The sequence below is a fragment of the Ammospiza caudacuta genome, chromosome 9, assembly GCF_027887145.1.
Source record: "Ammospiza caudacuta isolate bAmmCau1 chromosome 9, bAmmCau1.pri, whole genome shotgun sequence".
In the NCBI taxonomy this organism is placed as follows: domain Eukaryota; kingdom Metazoa; phylum Chordata; class Aves; order Passeriformes; family Passerellidae; genus Ammospiza; species Ammospiza caudacuta.
In genome coordinates this window covers 7,541,862-7,567,246 of record NC_080601.1, presented here as the reverse complement: position 1 = coordinate 7,567,246, position 25,385 = coordinate 7,541,862, and the positions used below count along the sequence as shown (strand labels likewise).

The 25,385-nt window shown below is 45.1% G+C and overlaps 1 protein-coding gene across 1 annotated transcript in view; it reads right to left on the bottom strand.

The window, feature by feature from the left end:
• The window catches only part of PRKG1 (protein kinase cGMP-dependent 1), a 351,680-nt gene that overhangs the window by 179,843 nt on the left and 146,452 nt on the right, over positions 1 to 25,385 (bottom strand). The window lies entirely within an intron of this gene.

Sequence of the window (25,385 nt, the reverse complement as noted above, 5' to 3'; positions counted from 1 at the left end):
TCATATTATATCTCATATATAATATATCATATGATATATCATATGATATATCATATGATATATCATATGATATATCATATGATAAAATAATAAATCAGCCTTCTGAGAACAAGGAGTCAGGTTCTCATCTCTCACCTCACCCTAGGGACCCTCACAAATACCACAATTCCTGGGTAAATTCCTGCCACATGCTGCATAAAAATATCCCCAGCTCTGTGGTTTGGCACTGAAATTCTCAGGGAGTGAAGGAGGAGGGACACAGTCACTGCCTGATACTCTGAATTCTTCAGAGCTGAACTGATCAGAACGGTTTGGATTAAAAAGGACCTTAAAATTCCATCTTGTTCCAACATGGGACACCTCCCACCATCCAAATCCCCTCTGACCTGGCCTTGGGCACTTCCCGGGATCCATGGGCAGCCACAGCTGCTTTGGGCACAGGATATAAGGAATGAGCCCTGTGCTGCCTTCACATCACAGCAACCCCTGTGGGGCTTCACCTCTGCCCTGCTCATCCCCCAGGCACTGCCAGAGCAGCTCTTGCCTCACACCAGGGATTACCTATCCCAGTTTGTGTATGTTATTCCATACCCAAAACCACTCCGGAGCACCCAAAGGGCTCTTGCTGAGCTCCCTGGAGCAGAGGGAGGCTGAGGGGAGATTCACTGGGAGCTGCAGCTCCCAACTCTGCTCTCTGTGACAGGGACAGGACCAGGGAAGGGCTGGAGCTGTGCCAGGGGAGGTTCAGGTTGGATTTTAGGGAAAGGTTCTTCCCCAGAGGGTGCTGGGCACTGCCCAGGGCATGGGCACAGCCCTGAGGCTGCCAGAGCTCCAGGAGAGCTGTACACTGTTCCAGGGTGGGATTGTTGGGGTGTATGGGCAGGAACAGGAGCTGGATCCCTGATCCCTGTGGATCCTTCCCAACTCAGCACATTCCATAACTTTGGTGGCCGAAAAAAGCCAGGAATGGCACTGAAAATGCTGCAGAGCCACAGAGCAAAAGCCACTCTCTGCCTCCAGCAGTGCCTGGGTGAAACAGCAGCAAACAGAAATGCAGGAACCCAAAATGCAGGGAACTCCCAGAACTTTGGGCCTGGAAGCCAAATTTTGGAATTAAACCCGGGATTTGATCTGAGACCTTGGAAAAGGCTTCCAGACTTAGGTGTTAGAAGGGAGAATGTGGATTTGTAGTTTAAAACAGAGACATGTTAAACTAAATAAACTCTAAAAGCAAACTTTCCTTGAAGATATAGAAAAAATAATAGTTACAAGGGTAAACACGAAGTTTAGAATGCAGTACTGTAGGTTTGTGTGTCATAACATGATTGTTTAAGAAAGCTTGCACTGGAACATGGGTCCATAAGATGAACTATTTAAGGATTGGGTCAAAAACATAAATATCCTTGTTGGCAGTGTTTTATTGGTCAATAAATCTTTAAAAGGGCTTGTAAGTAAAGGTCTTGTGACCTTCTAAACCATGCTGTAATGATGTGAGCTGAATTCACCCTTCCTGTCTTTGCAGAAAATAAGAATATAAACCACATCATCAAGAACAGCTCAAAAGTCCTGTCTCTAACTCATTCAAACTCCCCACAAGTGAATTATCACCCAGAATGCTCCCAGTGACACTGATTTATGAGCTCCCACTCCTCCAGCATGAGGCAGAGGAGAGAAGTGGAAACAGCCCCAGAGAGAGCAGGGATGTGGTTTGTGGGTCACACACAGACACACAGAGCCCTGGGAATTGCAGCACAGAGACCCCCCAGCCACTGCAAAAATGACATTTAGCATCTTGCTCCATGCTGATTCCATCCACACAACCTGGAGAAATCACAAATGGGCCTTGGAAACAGCTCCTCTGGAGAATATAAAAATAAATATTCTAATATAATATAAAGTAAAATATTATATTAGAATATAATATAACATTAAATATGATACTAGAATATAATATTTTATATTGAAAAAATCCTAATCAAAACAGATAAATATAAATATAAATATAAATATAAATATAAATATAAATATAAATATAAATATAAATATAAAGCCACATCTTCTTGTCACTTCACCCTTGAGCTGTTTGAAAACGTTCAGAAATTGGACTTCTTTGTTTTTTTCCTGAGTTACAACCAGTAAAAAATTGAGATACAGTTGGGGAGTTCATTTAGGGATGCAGAAGAAAAGGTCTAAGGAAGATTTCCCTTTTCCAAGCAAAGACTTTTCCATTCCATTTCCATTGCATGTGATGCTGGGCAGGGCCAGGGAGCCAGATACTCCCTGGGCATGCCTGGAAAGGCACCCCAGGTAAACCATTGGAAAAATTTTGGATTGTCATCTCAAACCTCTTTCCAAACACTTCCACCACCAGCAGTGCTATCAAAGTCCTGCCCCCATGTAATCAATTGTCCCTTCTCTTCAGAAAAGAGAAAAATACAAAATTATTTTATATGTCAGAGCTCCACCCATGAAGTCACAGAGTGGAAAGAGAGAACCTTTTCTGCAATACTTTTTAAAAATGAGACTTTAATGGAAAAGATAATATGTTCTGAAGTTTTCAATTTTACAGGAATTTTTTGTTTGTTTGTTTATTTTCAACTCCTTAAGTTGTGGATTTCCTCCCCACTGTTCCTTCTGCAAAACTTAATAACACCAGAAAAGTGTTGTGTGGCAGCAGTAGAGCAGTGAGGAGCAACAACAGCAAAATTACTGGAATTAATCACAAAAAAAAAAGCCATCTGGTGTGCAAAGCAGTGGCTAAACCTCAGTAATCCTTCTAAAACAGGAAAAATCTGGAAAGGCAACTTGAAGGAGCGAAGCAGTAAATACAGAGGGGATTGGAGGAGTAAAAAGGGGTTGGGGACTTGGGGGAGCTCCAGACTGTTCGACCCCTTGTTAAGCACCTTGGGGCAGAAATGCTTGGATTTGTAATCCCTGTTTCTACCAAAAATCCTGATGAACCCCAATCCCAGAGCTCCTGAGAGCTGTCCTGCAGCAGCACAGGAGGGAATTGCAGGGAATGCACCCAAAGCAGCGTGGGCACCTGGGCTCAGGTGAGACCCCACCTGCAGAGCTGCCCCAGCACAGGAGGGACCTGGAGCTGCTGCAGAGAGCCCAGGGCAGGCACCAGCATGGGCAGAGGGATGGAGCAGCTCTGCTGGGAGGAAAGGCTGGCACAGCTGGGGGGGCTCACCTGGACAGGAGAAGCAGCTCTGGGGTGACCAAACTGTGGCCTGAAGGAGCTGCAGGAAACACAGAGAGAGATTGGGGAGAAGGGATGGAGGGACAGGACACAGAGAATGGTCCCAACTGCCAGGAGGCAGGGCTGGATGGGATATTGGGAATTAGGAATTGTTCCCTGGCAGGGTGGGCAGGCCCTGGCACAGGGTGCCCAGAGCAGCTGTGGCTGCCCCTGGATCCCTGGCAGTGCCCAAGGCCAGGCTGGACTTTGGGGCTTGGAGCAGCCTGGGACAGTGGAAGGTGTCCCTGACATGGCAGGGGTGGAATGAGATGAGATTTCAACTCCCTTCCCACCCAAACCATTCTGGGATTCTGTGATCCCAAAGATGGGAAGGAGGTTTCCTTCAGAAACAAAGGATGTTTTCCCAGGAGTTGAGCTCTCCATGGATGCTGTGCCCACCTCCACAGAAGAACTCCAGGTTCCCCCTCCCTGTGACTCCCACACAGCTGATCTCAGCCCCACACCCAGCTCCTCTGGATGTTTGTGCACGATCCACAGCTGCTTCCCATGCACACACACAGCAGCAGCTTCCAGATATCCCCAGGTTTCCTGGGGAGACACAAGCACTGAGCAAAACCAAACCCTGGTAGCTCAGAGCAGCTTCGCGCTTTGCTCACAGGCACCCGACAAATATTTAATTCAACACTGGGGAAATATTTAATTAACAACCCCTGTTTCTAATTAGGAGTGGAGATGATGTGAAGGGAAAAGTCACTGCTGCAGCAGTGATGCCTCAGTGCAGAGAATTTGGGTTAATATCACGTTATATTAAGGAAATTCAATAATAAAGCACATCACACATGTCCCAGACACAAAGCATCATGTGCAGGACACTCTTCAGAGGGAGGACACAACCACTGAGGGTGTGAGGGGAAGGAAAACCCTTCAACACCAAGAAAATATCACCTCAAACCCTGCACATCCTGTCTGTGACTCCTGGAGCTCTAGGAAACCTAAAAACACCCTGGAGAATCCCTCTTTCCATGACAAAAGTGTCAGGTTTTGGATTTATGGTGCTGAAATTTAATAGGCAACCCCACGGAGGTGTCAGTGATTTAGGCATTCAAGGAAATCCTGATTTCTTTCACTCTAAGTGTGAGCAGCTGACACAAACTGCCTCCCAGTGATATTCCCTCCTCTCCTCCCAGAGCAAAGGGTAAGGGTGGGGATTACAAAAGCACCTGCTCAGTGCCCAAACCAATCCAGGGAACCACCAGGACAGGACACTGAATTTTTTAAAGCCCTATTTAACCCTTCAAACTCCTAATAAATCCCACAAATTTCCTGCTTCTCCTCTCCAACAATATTTTGACATGCTGCAGAGATTTGGGCTGATTTTCTATCAAAATGAGTTATCACCTGGCAGAAAAGATCACACAAAGCCACGTGGGAATGCCTTGGGAGAGTGGATATCCCTTTCCACTTATCAGGTATGTGAAGACTTCGCTTGGGGAGCGAGTTCATCCATTTAACCTACACAGGGAAATAATTACCCACTTAATTAACTCATTTCTTATGAGCTCCAGAGGGCAGTGACTGCACCAGGAGCAGGAGGGGAGGCAAGGCCAGGTTGGAAGTGGCAGCACAGAGGATTTGGGGGGTTTGTTTTCCTTTAAAAAGCTCCCATTTTGGGCAGCATGGCACAGTTCATGTTGTGGAGGCTACTTTATTTCTATGAATTATTCTCCTGCAAGGGCAGAAAACACCAAGAGTATTCTTCCTCTTGTCACGCTTTCTTTTAAAAAAATAAAATTATTTTATGGAAAAGCAGGCTCCTATAAATGAGACATCTGACAACTCTGTTAAATACTTTTTTTTTCTGACTATACTTCCAATAATATTTTCTAGGTTTCTGAGGTGAAAGCCTATTGTATTTTTGGGGTGCTCTGATGAAGAGAGGAACGATGAATCTGACTCCATGTTCTCAGAAGGCTAATTTATTATTTTATTATCTATATTCTATTAAAGAATACTGAACTATACTAAAGAATACAGAAAGGATACTTACAGAAGGCTAAAAAGATAATAATGAAAACTCATGAGTCTTTCCAGAGTCCTGACGCAGCTTGGCATTGATTGGTCATTGAGTCAAAACAATTTACATGAAACCAATGAAACAATCTCCAAACTCATTCCAAAGGAGCAAAACACAGCAGAAGCAAGTCATAATTATTGGTTTCCTTTTTCTCTGAAGCTTCTCAGCTTCCCAGGAGAAAAATCCCGGGCAAAGGGATTTTTCCAGAAAATGTGAATGCCACAAAAGCCTTTGTTTCTTCTGGAAAAATCCAGTTATTCCCATCCTTAGGATTTGGTGCTAATCCAGTAATCCCTCATGCACACCTTGCTCATTTCCCTTTGCTGCCAGAGGAGGGCTGGGACACCTGGAACCAGAGGCTGGGTCTTGCCCAGAGGTGTGAGCATCACTTTTGGGCTCACAAGAATGAGGTGAGGGCAACATCAAATGGGGAAATGACAGCACACAGGAACTGCTGCAGAAACTCCAAAACCAGCTAGAAATAAATGAATTTATAAGAATACAATGTGGAGGCATTTGGAGCAGCATCCACCCTGCTCCTTGCATAACTTCCCATCAGCTTGGGGAATGCTCAATTCCTGAGTGGCACTGGCACCTCATTATCCAATTAAAATGGCTTGCTTTTAGCAAAGAAATAATGTTGGGATAAAAATGATTAGGTTAATGATTAATTTGAGCTGCTCATATATGAAACAGCTTTGCAATTAATTTGGGGAGGTTTGCACGTTTTAAGCTCCTCAGTGTAATTGTGACAAGTGGCATCGCTGGGGCTCCTCTAATTAATTTGTTAATGTGAGCACAGGGGGGTCACCCCTGTGCCACAAGTAACAGGGGAAATTATATCTATTTTTAAAGGAAAACAAACCACTCAGGAATATTTTCCTGACATCTCTTGTGTAGACAATGAGAGGGTTTTTCCCTTTCTCCTGCTTCCATGGGAAGAGGAACACATTCGACCTGATCAAACGAAGTGGTTTGATTTAATAGTGACATCAACATCCCAGGGCAGAACCAGCCAGCACAAATTCCCCAAGGGATTAACCTCTGGAAATGGCACTTCCAGGTCAAACCTGGATTGTTTTACTAAGTTCAGTGTGAGATCCTCCAGGAGTGTTTGGAGGGGCTAAGCCATGTCCCCAGGTGCCACCTCCAGCCCTGCCTGGGACACCTGCAGGGCTGGGCACTGCAAAGCTCCCTGGGCAGCCCCTGCCAAGGCCTGAGCACCCTTTGCATGCAGAAATTGCTGCTGCTGTCCCAGCTGAGCCTCCCCTGGCCCAGCCTGAGGCCCTTTCCCCTTGTCCTGTCCCTGTACCCTGGCAGCACAGCCCGACCCCCCCTGGCTGTCCCCTCCTGGCAGGGAGTTGTGCAGAGCCACAAGGGCCCCCTGAGCCTCCTTTGCTCCAGGCTCAGCCCCTTGCCAGCTCCCTCAGCCCCTCCTGGAGCTTCAGGCATCCCTGCCATCCCTTCTGGATCCCACACTCCCAGAGCCTGCTCAGGGATGGAAAGCAGAATTGGTTTGCATTCCCTCTGCATCGGAGATCCCAGCTGTCAAACCCTCCGTGCCTGAGCTCTGCCTCTTTCCAGAGGTAACCAATTAATTTTATGGTGCCACTTGAGAGGGCTGGAGATGGAGTTACAGAGCATCTAATGATCAAAGAAAATAGTGAATGGCATAAATAGAGATGTCCTCCCATTCCCCATTCCCCCACTGAGATGCTTTCTAATGAAGGACACTTTCTAATAAAGGAGTCTCCAGACCTCCCTGGGAATGATCCCATTTTCATGTGAAAGGCACCAATATTGCATTTATCATCTCTGGTGACTGAAAGACACCGACAGGGACAGGAGGTGCCTCTGTGCAAGCAAAAATACGAGAGGAGATGGGCTCTTCCTACTCCACACATCCCACTATTTAATGTTAAGTGGACAATGTCACCTGGGAGAACCGTGAATGCGCCCTGGGTGTTTTCAAGGTGTAACTGAGACTCCCAGGCTAGTTTGGGTTGAAAAGGAATTGAAGATCATCTAATTCCTGCCCCTGCCATGGCAGGGACACCTTCCACTGTCCCTGGTGCTCCAAGCCTTGTCCAGCCTGGCCTTGGGCACTGCCAGGGATCCAGGGGCAGCCACAGCTGCTCTGGGCACCCTGTGCCAGGGCCTGCCCACCCTGCCAGGGAACAATTCCTAATTCCCAATATCCCATCCAGCCCTGCCCTCTGGCACTGGGAACCCATTCCCTGTGTCCTGTCCCTCCATCCCTTGTCCAAAGCTGTGGGAGGAATGAGGTGTCCCCAGGGCTGCTGTCACTGTCCCTGCCCATGGCAGAAGAGGTGGAACTTCTCCCACAGCAGCACAAATGAGCTGTGAGCTGCAAGCTCCACAAGAAAATTCCATTTATTTCCAGACATCACTTGGACCAAGGCACGACCGCAAATAAAAACCCCATCTGAGCTTGGTACTTCCTGCTGCAAATCCTGATTTATGAATATTGCTCTGCACAAGCACTGCTAAAATGGCCCAGGGGTGCTAAACCAGGGGTGCATTTTCTCTGCTCCTGGCTTTTTTTTAATTTGGGATTCATTTCCTCCAGGGAAAAGGAATGTTCCCCCTGAGGGTGATATTCCTGTGGCAAAGCTGCCTTTCCATTTTAAAGCCCATTTCTGACGTAAGGGATTGACTCATCCACACCTGTCCAGGGCATTTGAATGAATGAGCCAGAAGATATTTGCCAAAAAATACACGTATTATTTGCCCAAAAAATATATCTATCACCCTTCCTACTGAACTCCTTCCATTTCAAAAATGTTCATCTTTCACATTTAGGAATTGTTTTGCCCACCTGCTTCCTGGGAAATAAGAAATCAAAGATTTCTGTCCTCACTGCTGCCTTCCAGTAGGATACAAGGAATTCTTTCCTAAAAATAAGTAACCTCAGTGGAAAAGTCCTGCCCAAGACTTTTTCTTTCAGAACAGTGAGCTTGGAAACTCTGGGAAATCCCCAAACTGTCATTTTTCCTCTAAAAACCATCATGCACAGATGGAGCAAGCCCATCAAATTTAGGATGGCAAGTGATTCCTATTCCCTGAGTGCTGCAGAGAAATGGAAGCCCAACCAGGAGGATGTGCCTTGAAAAAGGCTGTGGAAAGGGAAAAGCACATTGGGAGTGGGAATTGAAACCTGTATTAATCAACAAAACCTTTAGGAGGTTTTCCCCGTCTCTTTCATCTCCTTTCCAACATAAAAAACTTCAAGGCCAGGTTGGATGGGGCTAGGGGAAACCTGGGATAGTGGAAAATGTCTCTTGTTCATGCAAGGGGTGGGACTGGAAGAGATGAAAGGTCTTTTCCAACACAAACCATTCCAAATTTCTGGGATAAAAGAGAAATTGCAATTGTTATTGGAGATGGGAGACAACAACAGGAGCCCAGGTCTGTACTTGGACTGCTTTAGGCTTTGGGTTTTGCCCTCCCCTCAGCAGAAGGGATTATACAACACTTCATGTTCTATTCTGTGTAACTCCTCTGATTTTACACAACAATCCACTAAATATCCTAAATGAGAATTCTGAAGCTTCCATGAGGGATTTGAGCAGCCAGCTGCTGGGGAAGCTGAAATTATTTGCAAATATTCAGCTTGTGAGGGATTTTAACAGTTGTTCCCAGCCAAACAACTCCACACAGCTCCACAAAATCCAAGCTGCAGGATGCTGACCTGCTCCCCCAAATCATCTGGGTCACCCTTTAGGGACTAACACAAAGTTAATTATTAGTCCATCACTCACTTATCAGCACATTTTCTCATCAGAAACCCATCATCTCTTGTTATCTGTCTGCAATGGAAATATTTTGAGCAATATAAAGTCTACACACCAAAGGATGTTGTATTCCCAAAGCCTTTTATTGCTGGAAGCAGTGGTTTGGAGGGAATTCCTTATAAAGATTTATATTTACTGCAAAATCTCTAAATACAACACTATTTCTCAGCAACACAGGGATGGAACACCCAAAATATTCCATAAATGCTTTCTCCTCCCAAGTTGTCTTCAAGCCAAGCAGAACCCCTCCTATTTCAACACTGTTCTGTTTTCTACCACCACATTTATTTGCACTGTTTGAAAAATGTTTCCCTGGGATGAGCAATATTTTAGATCTCATGTCAACAGAGTAATATTTTCAGCCTAATTACAGGAATTCTTACAATTAATAGAAACAAACCAAGTCATTAGCCTAGAATTTTATCCATCTAAACTGGGTTGTGTTAGGAAGTTAAATTCAATTATCTTTTTTTGATAACAGATTAACTGAGGGATCAGGGCAACTAATGAAATACTTAATGAACAGGATTAAAAGAGCTGAGGCAATAAAAGGAAAAAGAATCAGGTGAACCAAAGCCACTGGAGATGTACTGAACAGGAATGGAAATTTTGCTTATTTTCCCCATGGAAATTCAATCCCCAGACTGAGGTGACCACAGGATGGTGGACAGAGCTTTGTCAGCTGGGGAGATCCTGGATCTGCTGCTTCATGCCCCTGAAACCTCATTGCTGTGCTGCATGCCAAGATCAGGGCTTCCAGAGGCCACCAGAGCTTGGATCTCCATGGACCACCGTGGATCATCATGGATCATGGCCAGTCACAATGGATCACCATGGGGCATCATAAATCACCATCAACCATGATGGATCACCATCAATCACCATGGATGATCACAGATCACTGTCAGTCATGATGGATCAACACGGCTCATCATAAATCACCATGGATCACTGTCAGTTAGGATGGATCACCATGGATCATCCTAAATCACCATCAATCACTGTCAACCACAATGGATCACCACGGGTCACTGTCAATCACCCTGGATCATCATGGATCATCATAAGTCACCATCAATCACGATGGATCACTTTCCAACACCATGGATCACATTCAGTCATGATGAATCACCATGGGTCACCATGGATCACCATCAATCATGATGGATCACCATGGATCACTGTCAATCGCCATGGGTCATCATCGATCATCATCAGGCATGATCTATCACCATAGATCATCATGAATCACCATGGATCACTGTCAACCACGACGGATGATCATGGATCACCATCAGTTCAGATGGATCACCATGGATCATCACAGATCACTGTCAAACACCATGGATCACTGGGTTCTACAAGGAAGTGGCTGATTCTCTGTGCAAATCCACTTTGTTCCAGGGTGGATCATTTGTGCTGGTCCCCAAGGACCCAAACAGGTCACATTGTCACCAAAGCCCAGTGGGACACTCAGCCACCCACCACCAGCCTCAGCCAAGGAAATGTCCTGGAATCCCAGAATAGTTTGGGTGGGAAGAGACCTTAAATGCCACCCAGTGCCACCCCTGCTATGGGCAGGGACACCTTCCACTGTCCCAGGCTGCTCCAGCCCCAAAGTCCAGCCTGGCCTTGGGCACTGCCAGGGATGCAGGGCCTGCCCACCCTGCCAGGGAACAATTCCTAATTCCCAATATCCCATCCAGCCCTGCCCTCTGGCACTGGGAAGCCATTCCCCCTTGTACAGAGTCTCTCTCCATCTTTCTTGTTGGCCCCTTCAGGTTCTGCAAGGCCACAATTTGGTCACCCCAAAGCTTCTCCTATCCAGGTGAACAATTCCAGCTCTCCCAGCCTTTCCTCCCAGCAGAGCTGCTCCATCCCTCTGGAGTCCCTTGTGGCAGATGGAGCTGAGCGTGCCACACTCAAACACAAGGATGAAGCCACAGAGGAACCTGTGGGTGGCCAGGGAGCAAAATCTGGGACATTCCACTGGGACAGAAGGACAACATCAGCTGAAGCAGGAATTCTGCTCCATCCCACCTTTTCTTTGTGGTAATTTTGCTGTAACACCCCACTGGAGAAGCTGATGTGTGGCTCATTCCCATCACTTCCCACACATCCCACTCAGTGCACCAGGGACCCTCAGAGCCCACATGCAGGAATTCCCTGGGGGAATGCCAGTCTCCAAAGGGGATTCAGATCCACACTTCTATTCAGGATTTTTGAGCTTCTTGACCTTAATGTATGAAAAACACTCATATTTAGGTCTCCTTCCCAAAAAACTTCTTGCCGTGCTTTCTCCTGAAAGCTCTTGGGGAACTGCTTGGTCTTTTCAGAGACTCCAGGTCTGGGTAGCCCAATTTCCACTGCTTCCTTCCTGTGCACACATCTCCAGCAGAAGGACAGATAAAATGAAATAAACTAATTATTATTACTAAATAACCCACTGGCTAAACATACTGGGCTTCCCACCACGTGCCAAACCAGCTGCAGGCCTCCAGATGCTCTGGGAAATTAAAAATCTGTTAAAACCATGTGTAAAAGGGAGAGATAAAAGCAGGTAAGCTCCCACAGCCCAGAATATTGTTTGTCCTGGTATCAGGAGCTGGCCAGTCAGTCCTGTGTCATTGGGATCAGTTTGCAATTTATCTGCCAACAGCACAAAACCAGCAAAGTCACCTGGGGGGTCTGGCAGCCAGGCTGGGCTCCCCCCCTTTGTGCATCACTGGCTGCAGCCTCTGCTGCTCCCAGCAGTTATCCCAGCAGCTGGGGTAAAACAGCTAAAAATACAGGATTTGTCATCCCAAAATGAATCACTGGAATCATTTGGAAAGATGCTGAATGCAAAGCTAAAGAATTAAAGCATGAAGGCAGGCACAGCTCTGCACATGAGCACAGAGAGGGTCAGGTTTGCAACCTTGACAAAGAGCACAGGGAAAATCCATCTCTCATTAACAAACTCATCCACATGACACCCTCTGCTCCTTTTTTCCCTCTCACATCTTCATTTTCCTGTTGCCTCACAAGACACCATTCCCATTGCTGCAAATATAGGGCACGAGCAGATTCAGAATCATGGAATCCCAGAATGGTTTGGGTTGGGAAGGACCTTAAAGCTCAGTCAGTGTCACCCCTATCATGGACAGGGACACCTCCCACTGTCCCAGGCTGCTCCAACCTGTCCTTGGGCACTGCCAGGGATCCAGGGCCTGCCCACCCTCCCAGGGAACAATTCCTGATTCCCAATATCCAAATTAAACACATTAAACATATCCAATTTAAATCCATTCCCCTTACCAGGAAACGATGCTATGACACAAGAAGTTAGCATAGCCATAAAACCACCTTAAGGAAAACTGTGGATTAATTTCTCTGTGCACTCAGAGAAATAAATTCTGGGCTGTGTTCTGATGATTTGTTGTATTTTAAATATACAGGCTCATGCAGTGTAATTGGTCGTGGCGTATTTTGCATGATGAACACAACAAATTGGCTTTTGTGGAGCTGTTCCAAGCAGTTGTTCAAGACAAAAAAAGTAATTAGTGAAAGCAGCGATTAGCGACAAACTAAATGGGGAAAAATGGTTTTAACCAAATCTACTGTGAAATCTGCACCACACAATTTTACTGAAGCCTCTTGGATTCCAGTTCCTTCCCAGGACTTGTTGAATTGCCATTGCATATAAACGCTCACAGACCCCTGTGTGTAAATAACAGTTTCAAGAACAAAATGAACCATTTGCATGGGAATTGAGAGCATTGACTTTGTGACCAGACAATTTTCAGCCCATTTTAATATCCACTTTATAAACACACAGGCTTTGCAGAGAGTTTAAGAAAAGCAATTCAGGCTGGAAAATTGTTTTTATAAAACAGAGCTCATAGGCAAAAAGGTATGAGTTTGTATTATATATAAATTATTGAATCAGGGAAAGGCTGGAGTAGGAAGGAACCCTAAAGTCCATCTCATCCCACCCTTGCCAAGGGACCCCTTCCACTGTCCCAGGCTGCTCCAAGCCCCATCCAACCCAGCCTTGGACACTTCCAGGGATCCAGGGGCAGCCCCAGAGCTTCTCTTCCCCAGGCTGAACAACCCCAACAAATCTAAATTTCTCAGCACCAAACATAAAACAATCTCCACACAACATCAATGCACAGGATTTCAAATGGGACCATCCTCTCCCTGTTGGCCAAGATAAACCATCCATAGGGTTTTATCAGCAAGGAATTCTTTCCTCTGACAAATACAACCTGGAACTGCATTGCATCACCTTGGAGCTTCATAGGTGTACTCCAGACAGGCAAAAGCCCTTTGTTGGTGTGTGCTCAAACTTCCTGCCCACACATGGAACCTCTCCACAGGCCTTAAAATCCCCATTCCCCAGCACCCATTTATTGTATTTGTGGGGTGCCCCAATGAAGGGAGGAATGATAAATCTGACTCCATGTTCTCAGAAGGATAATTTATTATTTTATGATACAGCATCATATTAAAGAATACTAAACTAAACTAGACTAAAGAACAGAGAAAAGATACTTACAGAAGGTTAAAAAGATAATAATGAAAACTCCTGACTCTCTCCAGAGTCCCAACACAGCTTGGCCCCAATTGGCCAATAAGTCAAAACAATTCACATGAAACCAATGAAACAATCTCCAAACACATTCCAAAGCAGCAAAACACAGGAGAAGCAAATTAGATAATTACTGTTTTCCTTTTTCTCTGAAGCTTCCCAGGAGAGAAATCCTGGATGAAGGGGTTTTTCCAGAAAATATGACAGTGACACCCATCCCTTCTGTTTCCAGCACAGACCTCACAAGGGCAAAAGGAGCAAGAGGAAAAGGTGGATGCAAAGCCAGAAGTTATCAAGGAGAGTTTGGACAGAGTGAGATTGTTGGGGTGTCTGGGCAGGAGCAGGAGTGGGACTGGATCATCCTGTGGGTCATTCCAGCTCAAGATATTCCAATTCCACAAAAGAATTTATTGCATGGATGTGACAATCAGCTTTTAATGCTGATCGGAACAGAATCCAAGGACAGCAGAGAGAAGCTAAACAAGCCTTTCCCAATGGATTTATTCCCAAAGCTTCACAAGCCTTTCCCAATGGATCTATTCCCAAAGCCTCACCTGGAAATCACCCCTTTGTTATTCAAGGCCTGAACACGCAATAACTGCGCAGGATTAACTCCAGCAGGATATAAATGCAAGGGAGAAAAGCCCAGCCTATCCCAAACCATTCAGAATTCCCTCACTGGTGTCATGACAGGAGGAGTTTGTACATCCAGCTGTGGAATCTTTGACATTCCAGCCTTGGGGACATGGAAATAACGGCAGGATCACTGATGAGTTCAGATGTCTTTGGACTCAGAAAAAGTGAATTTACAGCAGCGATTCACAGGATGTTTTGCTAAACAGTGAGAAAAACTAATTATTACTGCACTGAAATTCATCACTGTCATCAGAATTAATGGAGTCTGAGGAGAAGTGAAGTCACCCTGAGATGTTGCCTTAATTATCCCGTCAGTCTTTAGGAGTTTCAGTCTCTGCAGTGGTTAATAAAGGTTAACGCCTCTCCTATTCCGGAAATATTACATGCAACCTGACAAATATTCCAGGAAAGTAAGTTAGAGAAGCTGCAAAATAACTCCACATTACAACACAATTCATCCACAAAAGGTCTCCCAGACAGGCCACTCTCCTCAGGAGGGCTGGCAGGGGCTGACTATTAATGTAGTTAACCTTTACAGGCTTCTAAAATTCCTGATTTTAAAAAATGTGGACTTGAATGGCTGTGACTTGCAGCTCCAGGATTTCTGGGGTGTTTCCTGTGGACTCTGGAATGGATCAGATGGTGGGATCTCTAAATGGCATCAGGCAGCTTGAGGGAATTTGGGGTGTAACAAGACCAGCACATTCCTCAACTCAGTAGAACCTTTGGGATTAGGAATATTTCCCCCTCTTTCACTAATCAAACCTTTTGGAGACAGAGATCCCAACAACAAATCACTCTTGTGGCCTTGCCAGCACGGAACGTGTGGCCTGCTGGTCCCTCAGTGCCAACACCCGGTGACACCCGGCTGTCCCCAGCACAGGAGGGACCTGGAGCTGCTGCAGAGAGCCCAGGGCAGGCACCAGCATGGGCAGAGGGATGGAGCAGCTCTGCTGGGAGGAAAGGCTGGCACAGCTGGGGGGGCTCACCTGGACAGGAGAAGCTCTGGGGTGACCAAATTTGGGCCTGGCCTGAAGGAGCTACAAGAAAGATGGAGACTCTACAAGGATGGAGTGATAAGGGGGAATGGCTTCAAACTGACAGAGGGGAAATTTAGATGGGATATTGGGAAGGAATTGTTCCCTGGATCCCTGGCAGTGCCCAAGGCCAGGTTGGATTTTGGAGCAGTGTGGGACAGTGGAAGGTGTCTCTGCCATGGCAGGGGTGGGAATGAGCTGATCTTTAAGGTCCCTTCCCACCCAAACCATTCTGGGATTCCATGATATTTGTGAGGCTGTGACACCAGCCTCAAACCTCAGCAGCAGGCAGAAAATAAATAACATTTTACCAAAATTAAATCCTCCTAGATGGAGATGTAGCTCTGAAGTGCCTCACCCCATTCCCAGGCTGGAACACAAACAGAAGCTCCCAAAACCACCAAATCCCTGTTCCTGTCCCAGCACCAAAGCACTGGTGACCCCAGAATTAGATCAACAAGGACATTTTACTTGTGGGGGACTATTTGTGCACATCTCCACCAGCCTGGAGCACTTGGGTTTGAGGAATCCACAGCAGTGTGTGTCAGCTCTCTGCTCCCAGCACATCCCAAAGCCCCCAGTGCCTATTCCTGTCCCAGCACCAAAGCACTGGGGACTCAGGAATCAGATAAAGGACATTTGTGGGGGATTATTTGTGCAGATGTCCAAAGCCTGGAGCACTTGGGTTTGAGGAATCCACAGCAGTGCATGTCAGTTCTCTGCTCCCAGCACACCCCAGAGCTGTAACACCCCAGTGCAGCAGGGAGTCCAGAGGTGATTAAAAGACATCAACGTTGTTCCAGTGCTAATGTGAGGGCTGAGAGCAGACACACAATGAATTCACAATGCTCATGGCCCACACAAACCCACAGCAGTTCATTAGCTACAACAGAACATTTAAAAAAAGAGAGAAAGAATATGGAAATGAGCGTTTCTTTCCACAAGGAATCATTTCTTCCCCAAGTTATGCTGTTGAAGGATAAACTGATATTAGAGGACAAAGCTGGGAACACTTTGCCTTTATCAAATTAAAGCAATTACAAACTGTTTAAAAAGATGCTTTCATAACATTAGTTTTGTTCTCAGAAAAAGAAGAGTTAATTTGCAAACTAAGCTGGAAAATTAAGATTGGCTCCTCCAAATTTACCATCCTCCAAAAAAACTCACTGCCTGACAAACTGCTCAGTGTTCCTGGTTGATCTCAGCTGCAAACCTTCCCCAGAGGAATTAAAAAGTGCACATTTTCAGTGGGTCTCTGCCACCTCTCCATCTTCCCAGCACAAAGAGGAGGCTCCAGGGAAACCTTAAAGCACCTTCCAGTGGCAAACAGGAGATTGTAAAAAAGAGAGAGAGGGGCTATTTCCATGCTTAGATAGTGATGGGATGAGGGGAAGGGTCTTGAATTTTAAAAAAAGGAGTTTTTTGGGATATTGGGGAGGAACTGTTCCCTGGCACAGGGCACCCACAGTCCCTGGATCCCTGGCAGTGCCCAAGGCCAGGATGGACAGGGCTTGGAGCAGCCTGGGATGGTGGAAGATGTCCCTGCCCATGGCACTGGATGGGATTTAAGGTCCCTTCAAACCCAAATCAGTCTGGGATTTTATTAAAATGTTTAAAAAAGCCACCATCACAAACCCATTGATTCTGGGGTTTTACTGAGTGATAGACTGGCACCAGAGCATCTCTGTGATGAACACATCCATGTGCTGGATTTACTCCAATTTATCTGGGAAGTGATTGTGACTGTGTTCACAGGCGTCTCAGGTTGAGGGAAGAGACGAGGATCTGACTCCATGTTTCAGAAGGCTGATTTATTATTTTATGATATATATTACATTAAAACTATACTAAAAGAACAGAAGAAAAGGTATCATCAGAAGTCTAGCTAAGAATAGAATAAGAAGGAATGATAACAGGTTGTGGCTTGACTCTCTGTCCAAGCCAGCTGATTGTGATTGGTCATTAATTACAAAAAACCAACATGGGCCAATCACAGATGCACCTGTTGCATTCCACAGCAGCAGATAATCAATGTTTACATTTTGTTCCTGAGGCCTCTCAGCTCCTCAGGAGGAAAAATCCTAAAGAAAGGATTTTCCATAAAAGATGTCTGTGACAAGTGACCCCAGGAGTGCAGGATTCAGGAGCACCCACCATGAATCCAGCAAGAATGGAACCACTGTTTTCCAGGCACTAATGAGAAAGTCATTAAAACACACATTAAAGCAACCCCAAGGGGCTCTGTGCTAATGAGCCTGCTTGCTTCCATGCCTGGCTTTACAGCTAATTTTTTATACATTCCCCTTGAAGAGATATAGAATATATTCCCATTCCCACTGGGAATGCAGCACATCCCTGCTTTTCTCCTGCCTAAATGCCAAAAGCAGCTGAAGGAGAGCCTGCCATGCCAGCTGCCTCTGGGGCTCTGGATTAGCAGGGTGTGATCATCCTGTGCAGTGTATCCCATCCCAGACCTGCCTGCAGGCTCGTTCCACACAAATATTTATGGCAAACCTGGAAGCACGTAAGTTTGCAAGGGGTTAATCAGGAAAAAAAAATACATTATCACTGATGGCTTTTGTTAATAACCAGGAGGAAATGAGGGCACAGCAAAGCCTGGGAGCCTCACAGTTTCTTGCAGTGGCTGATGGAGTGATGAAGCATTTTATTCACCCACAATTAAGGGGGATTATTTTAGTAATGAAGCAGGAGTTGAATATCAGTTAAATACAACCATCATGATCTTCCTGGACTTGCAAGGAGGATTTCTTTTAAACCCCCAAAAAACTCTGCAGTAGCAGCAGCCAAAACAAGATTATCTCCTTTCCCAGTGCTCCATAAAGCTGAGGAATTACTGAGTCTTTTTAGATATTACAATGTTTGTCAAGCAACAATTAAAAACGCACCAGCAATTAAGCAAACACCATAAAGCTTTTACAATTCATTTGAAGCAGGCAAATATTTGTGCAGCCAAATTAAAAAAAAAATCCCAATCAAAGAACTAACACTGAAGTATTCGACTCTCTGAAGATTCAAAATCCTTCCTTTTGAAAATGGATTTTTAAAAACTCCCTTTAAGACTCCAAGGCTGTCCAACCTGGCCTTGGGATATTTCCAGGGATGGGGCAGGCACAGATTTTTTTTTGTTCAATCACAAAGCTGTCATCAGCAATGGCAAATAAATAATTATTACTTGTATTTACAGCCATACAGTGCTGATGGTATGGGATAAACCAGCCCCTTCCCAGGAAGTTGCCAATCTCAGGCACGTAAATCCAAATTATCCCAATTTTTCAGACACCTGTGCTAAAGGATAGGAAGGGCTTATCCAAAGTCAAGCTTCCAGAACAAAGCAGAAATCTCAACTCAACCTGAAACTGTGAGCTTCACTCCAGGTGTATTTTTCCCTCCAATAAAAGGAAATTTCCATCCCCTCGGAAAGGTGGGACAATGGGGATAAGCTCTGCAGGGCCCCTGATGTCCCCACCCAAATGGACCATGTCCAAAAAGCTCCCAGTCTGAAGCAGGAGAGCCCTTGAAAGCTGTTAAATCTTCCCCAAACACCACAACACAGAATAAAGAGGATTTTAAACACTTTTCCCTCTTCTGTCAGCTGCAGCAGCCCTGAGCACTCTCCCCTTTCCATGTGCTCCCCTCCCTTCTCCCAGCATGTGTTTATCCAGCTGTAGGGAAAAATATCACCCAAAGGAGGGTTTAGCATTTATGGGGGGGTTAATGGTTAACCCAGAGCCCTTCCCAAAGCAGCTCCTGTGTCCCTGGGCACAGAGGTGTGCTCTGGAATAACAGGACATGGACACTGCTCCATCCCACGAGATGCTCTTGGAGAGGTTCAGGTTGGACAGGAAGGAAAATTTCTTTTCCAAGCAGGTGTCCTGTTGGAAGCCTGGTTGCTGAGAATTTTGGACTTTCTGTGTTAACAAACACTGACCCCCAAGAGAACACTGACGCTGTGGAAAAGGCTTCCAAAATTAAATTATAGAACTGGAATTACAGGTGTGGAGTTTGAATAGAAGTGTATGATATCACATGGTGGGAAACTTTGAGTTTAAGGTTTTGGAATATAATAATATACATAGCAAGACAGAAGTTTTAAGGCAGAAGCTTCTTCTTCGTCATGAGTTTGGGTGGTTTTGCATAATTGGATAAAAAAGTCTTCATTGCAGAGCACAAGTCATTAGTTATTAACTTAAAAGAAAAAATAATTTGTGTAATTTCTTAATTAAACAGTTTATCCTTAAAAAACCTTGTGTAGAAAGAGATGTGTGTCTCCATTTTTAACTTAAGAGTAAATTACTGTAGAACTCCCAGTTCATGAAACTATAATATAAATAAGAACTAGTAAGCATCTAAATAAAAAAAAAACCCAAACCATCTCACACATTCAATCCCAACCTCAAAAAAAAACCAAAAAAAATTCAGAGAAGTGTCTGATTAGTACAAGCAGAGCACCTGAGTTCCTGAGTTTCCCCTTCACACACAAAGTTGTTTCCTTAAATCAGCTCAACACCTGAATTCCCTCTGTTTCCCCAAGAACAACGCCAACTGTGCTGTGCTAGCACAGAGTATCTGACAAAAATAAATCTGGTTTTGGGATCTCTTGCAATGGAAGAATCACAGCAGTGCTCAGAAATGGTGAAGGATCACAAAAACAGAGGCAGAAGAAAATTGAAGCACAAAAAGGACTCTGAAGAGGTTCAAGAGACTCCTCAAACAGGGGATACAGGATCCAAGCAGATCTAAACAGCATTTAAGTGGAGAACGTGCCTGCCCAAGGAGGGGATGGGGGAAAGGAACATCCCAGCAGTGCCTGTGCTGTGGGCACTCGGGTGTATCTGGGGCTGGGGACACAGACAAACCCACCACGTGGCGTTTTCACACCCACTCAGACAATCCATCCCACTGCAGGCAGCTCCTGTGACCCTCACCAGCCAAAGAAAACCCAAGTTTGACAGGCAGGCTGCGAGCTGGGTGCACGGTGTGAATTCAATCAGCCTCTGCTCCTGCCCTCTGCTACAGGTAAGCCATGCAGAGGGACCTCAGAGCTGAAAAACAAACACAAGAAATCAAGACAATCCTATTTCTTCAAAGGCAGCCAGGGTTTTGCCTTGTTCAGATCTCTTCAGATGTCTGGAGTTCACCTCAATTCCCATCAAAAAACACCAATCCAGGGTGTCCAGGCCAGGTCAGAGGAAAAGACAAGACAGCTTTAAGATGGCACCTGCACACCTGCACCTTCTGCATGGACTACCCTAAGAAAAACAATGAACTAACAAAACATAGCTGAGCCTCTCCCCAGGCTCCTCATTGCTGCAGTTAATTAAAAAAGAGACACTATTTAAATCTCATTTCCTCCAGCTGGGTGTCAGGCACAGGCTGCAAAGGGCAGAGCTTCAGCAAACCCATTTCAAACACTACTGGCTTTGATATTGTGGAGTAAAGGCTTTTGCAAATAACTTCAGAGGAGGGAATGCAGTTGTCAACATTGCTGTTGTCTGGATGGGTTTTATTGCAGCGTAAAGATAAATAAAAGCTTCCATTCCCAGTCCATTCCCAGAGAAGATACAATTCATGAAATATAATGAGTTTTTCAAACATGCAATACAGAGAACTTGTTTGGTGCCTTCTTTTTTAATTAAAAAGCCTATCTGCAGTTCTGTCAATTTATTTGGTATCCAAATGCTTTAAACACTAGCACTTCAATAATATGAAATCCATCTTGGCCAGGGAGCTTCAGACAAATGCAAGTAAACTCCAGCCCTCTTCAGCATCCCAAACTGGGGAAATACTGGCACTCTTAGGAGGTGTCCAAGGAGGGGCTGGAGGTGGCACTCAGTGCTCTGGGCTGGGGACAAAGTGGGCACAGCTTGGATTTGATGATCCTGAAGGTCTTTTCCAGCCTCAATGATTCCATCATAGGAATTCCATCATTCCATTATTATTGGAACTATTATTATTCCATCAATTTGGTTATTGCTGCATCATTTTCACATGCAAATGGATTTAAGGTCACACAGTGAATACCATGGAGGAGATCTCTGCTTTTATGGACAGCAGGAAAGGCAGCTTGGGGTGGCTTCATGTCAGCAAGGAGCTTCTAAAAGTGGCCCAACAAAACAGAAGGCAGTGGTGGCTTTGGTTCTGAAACACAACTTGATCAGTTCTGGGCCTGTCTTGGTGCCAAGAGGCCTTTTGCTCCCCAATTACCACCAGAAAATAGTCTAGAATGAGAAATTTCAAATAATGTGGGGCAAACCCAGCCCATGTGTTGTCTGTTGCATTTTTATCACATGTCACTGAGCCCATAAATTAATATTTATGGCAAACATTCCATCCCACCCCCTTGTTTATCAAACTCTGCCCAAAGCAAAGCTTCACTGTCAACAGCAAAGTTCAGTCACCTCATTTCTCACAGCTGCTCCGGCCATATTTCAAACATCAGCAACATTTTCAGTGACATCGATAAAAAGGGATGAAATGGGAGCTTTTATGAACTAATTATCTGACATCTGCTATTAATATTAACTAATTCTTCAAGGGTTGCACAGAGAAAGCCATCATCTCCTTATAACCATGGTTAAGTGATGAGAACTCAGCTCAATCCACTCTACAATTAAATCAATGTGAAAAATATCAACAAAATTATTTCCACAAGCACTCCAGAACAACAGAAACACTTCATTTCCCTGGAATGGTGATCACCCTCCTTCTGTATCAGGCACAACAAACAGGCCTTTGTTATTTATTGTTAATTTATCTGCTTGGCCATACAGGTCTATGGGGTTTTTAAACATGGATTTAAGACTGAAAGTTTTTCCCATAAATAAATACCCAGTCTTAAAGCTGCTCATGATGCCAGAACTTCCAGATGGAAATGAGGAGCCACAGAAATGCCATCCTGAAGATGCTCCTGAAGAAGGGGGGGGGGGGGAAAAAAACTCCTGCTACACCTTGTCCATTGTCCTCAACATCATTTTCTCATTATCATCCCCTTGGAGGAATAATCCAATCCCATTTTGTCACATTACTTGCAAGACCTGTAAAGGTCACAGTAAAATACAGGCAGTGGAGGGGTGAGTTTAAATTACTTTCTTCCAGGATATATCCATTTATATTCCATTTATCTCCCACCAGGCACACCAGACTGGCTGGGCCAGCCCAGGTTTCTTATCTCCATGTAATATCACAGAGATTTTAATCAAACAGTTGAGTATCTAAAAGTCAACTTCCTTGCAAAGTGTGTTTTAAGGAGAGCTGAACAAACTTTACCCTGGCTCCTGTAATTGTTGCTTTCAGGTATTCTCCTCCAAAATCCTTCTGCAAGGTTTTTAACGAGTCTCTGCAGTTTTAATTGGCAACTCGCTGCATCCTCATTTTCCCCCACAAATTATCCATGTTACCAAGCTCCTCAGAAAGCTCTGTCATTCCTGGGGCTGCAGCAAGCAGTGCAGAGCTCTCCATTAAAACAAAAACCAGCAGATGAAAATTCAAACTCATCCAGGCTTGGCAAGGAGAAGCCGAGCTCCCGCCTTAATCCCTCTGCGCTGCACAGGGTTTTGTACAATTAGTGCAGCTGGCAAGCACAGCAGCTTGAGGGACTCTTGTGCTGCCTTTTGAGGGCCAGCAGAAGGATTTACATAATTTAGAGTTTAATAACTTCAGCCTCTGCTTTTTATTTTTTTTCCTTTGCTAGTAGTTCTGCTGAAAGCACAAGCTGGTGTGGAGTGTAACTCCCCTGAAATCATCAGCCTTGCACAGAGATGTTTCTAAGGGATGGTTTCTTTTGAATTTCGCCCACAAGAGAATCTATTTCAGGTGTGACACCACTTCTAAAATCAGCAGAACATCCTTAGAGGATGGAGAATCTGCTCCTTCTACAAATCACCTGCAAAAATCTGCTCCACAGATTCTGTAAGAGGAATGAGCATTCCTGCCCAGTATTAACAGCAGATTAATTTCACTTCCTCCCACATCTTGTTAGCAAAATGAAGAATCACAATGTTTTAAACACTACCCCCATCCAGCTGGGGGGATTTCTGTCTTTATCTTTTTTTGCTGACCTCTCATAGCCCTTTTATCCAACCATGTCTCTAAAAAACAGAGGATCACAGACATCATTTTAGGTGCAGCCACAAAAAGTGGTGTTTTCCTCATTCTGAACTTAATTATTTCTTAGAATCAGGGAGAAAAGTCTGTGGTTCTGCTTTGAATTACAAGCAGCATCCAGGTTTGCATGCAGGCACTTGAGATCTCTGGATAATCAATACAAAGAGAGGGAGAAATTACTGCTGATTTGGATTTCACTGAGTGTGCAATGGAAGGGGATCTGTGAACATGAAGGAGTCAGAAGGCCTTGACAATTCCACACTTTGAGCAGACTGGGGGCAGAAGAAGAAGAAAAAGCAAACCAAAAAAAAACCCCAAACCCTCTACAGATATCTGGAAATGTAAAGCAAACACTGCAGAATAACCAAACAAACAGATGTCAAAATTGTATATTTAACTTAAAAATAAGGCCACATGTCAGGAGATGTGTCCCTGTGTTTTCTGGTGCTCCTCAACACCCAAGGGTTTGGGTTCTTCCCATGCCCTGCTTGAACTCAAGCTTCACCCTGCTTTTATTTAAAACTGCAATGACAGGGGGGAAAATATTAATAGTGCTCCCGGGGCAGGCTTTTCAAAGCCCTGGATTGCCTTATTAAAGAGGTCATTATGAGACAAAAGTCAGATCAGAATGATTAAATTTTAATGCCTCCTAAATTCAGTTGCAAAGACAAAGCCCTTCCTCCAGTGATTTATAGCTGAAGTTTGCTCCTGCAGAGTGAGCACAAGCTGAAGAGCCCGTGTACACTAACAGTGAGTAATGACACTAAAATCTTTATTATTTACAAACCAAAGCCAGGGTACACATAAAACCCAGTTCCAGCTGGAGATGTCAACTTGGCTGACACCTCATTATGGCCCAGCTGTAACACAGAGCTCCACACCCACATAAATCCATCCTTCACTCAGCCTTTGCTGCAGCTTCATCCTCAGAAAGCAGCACTTAATGTCCTCCTAATGAAGTACAGGCAGGCCCATCAAAACACACTCCTGACACCCTGGAGATGATGGAAAGCTCTCTCCTCAAAATTGGGAAGCCCTGAGAGTTCCTCCAAATGGATGGTGCTCCCTAACAGTTCTTCACCACCAGTGCTGAGTGTCTGTTCTCACTACAATCACCAATTTTATTTCTCCCAAAGTAAACCCTGGAATGATCCAAGGCTTAATGGAGCGTTTACCACCACCACTCACCTTTCTAGGGATTTAGCACATTTATTGCTCATTTCCCAAAGGAACAAGCAGCTGTTTGAAGCTGTGTAGGCCCAGCTAAGTCAACACCATGCCCAGAGGGGATGTGAGCACCTCCACACCCTCAGCTCAGTGACTGTGAGCTGCAGCAGCTCCCCAAGCTCATTACAACCCAAACTTCGTTGATCTGTGCACTAACCACAGAGAAAATTCCTCCAGGTCCCTTGCTGGCCCTGGGAAAGGGATTAAAACCCAGCAGAACTCACAATGCTGCTAAGAAAGGAACAAGGGACACAGACTCCTTTTCCTTGAGGCAAGGATTCTAAGTAGTGACTTTACTCCTGCCCCCAGTTTAGCCAGGACAAAGGGATTTGGGACAACAATGCCACATGCCAGGCTGGAGGTTTGTTCAAGAAGGGTGTGGAAAAGGCAGTAAGGGAAAAAAAATACAGGAAACCTGCAGTGGGAGTGCCTTGCACTCAGGTGGGAATAGCACAGGAACAGAGTGGTTCTGTGGGATTCCACTCAGCTGCCCTCCAGTTCTGCATTCCTAAGGGGAACTAAACAACAGCCAACCCCTCACTGCCTTTTCTAGGCTGTGACCTTTCTCTCTGCTCTCCCCAACCTTCCCCAGCTGTATTTATCACACAAACCTGCTGCTTCCCTGAATTTCCACCCTCACCTGAGGTCCCCAGCACTTGTGAAAAGGCAAGGTTTGCACAGGTGAGACCAGAGAACA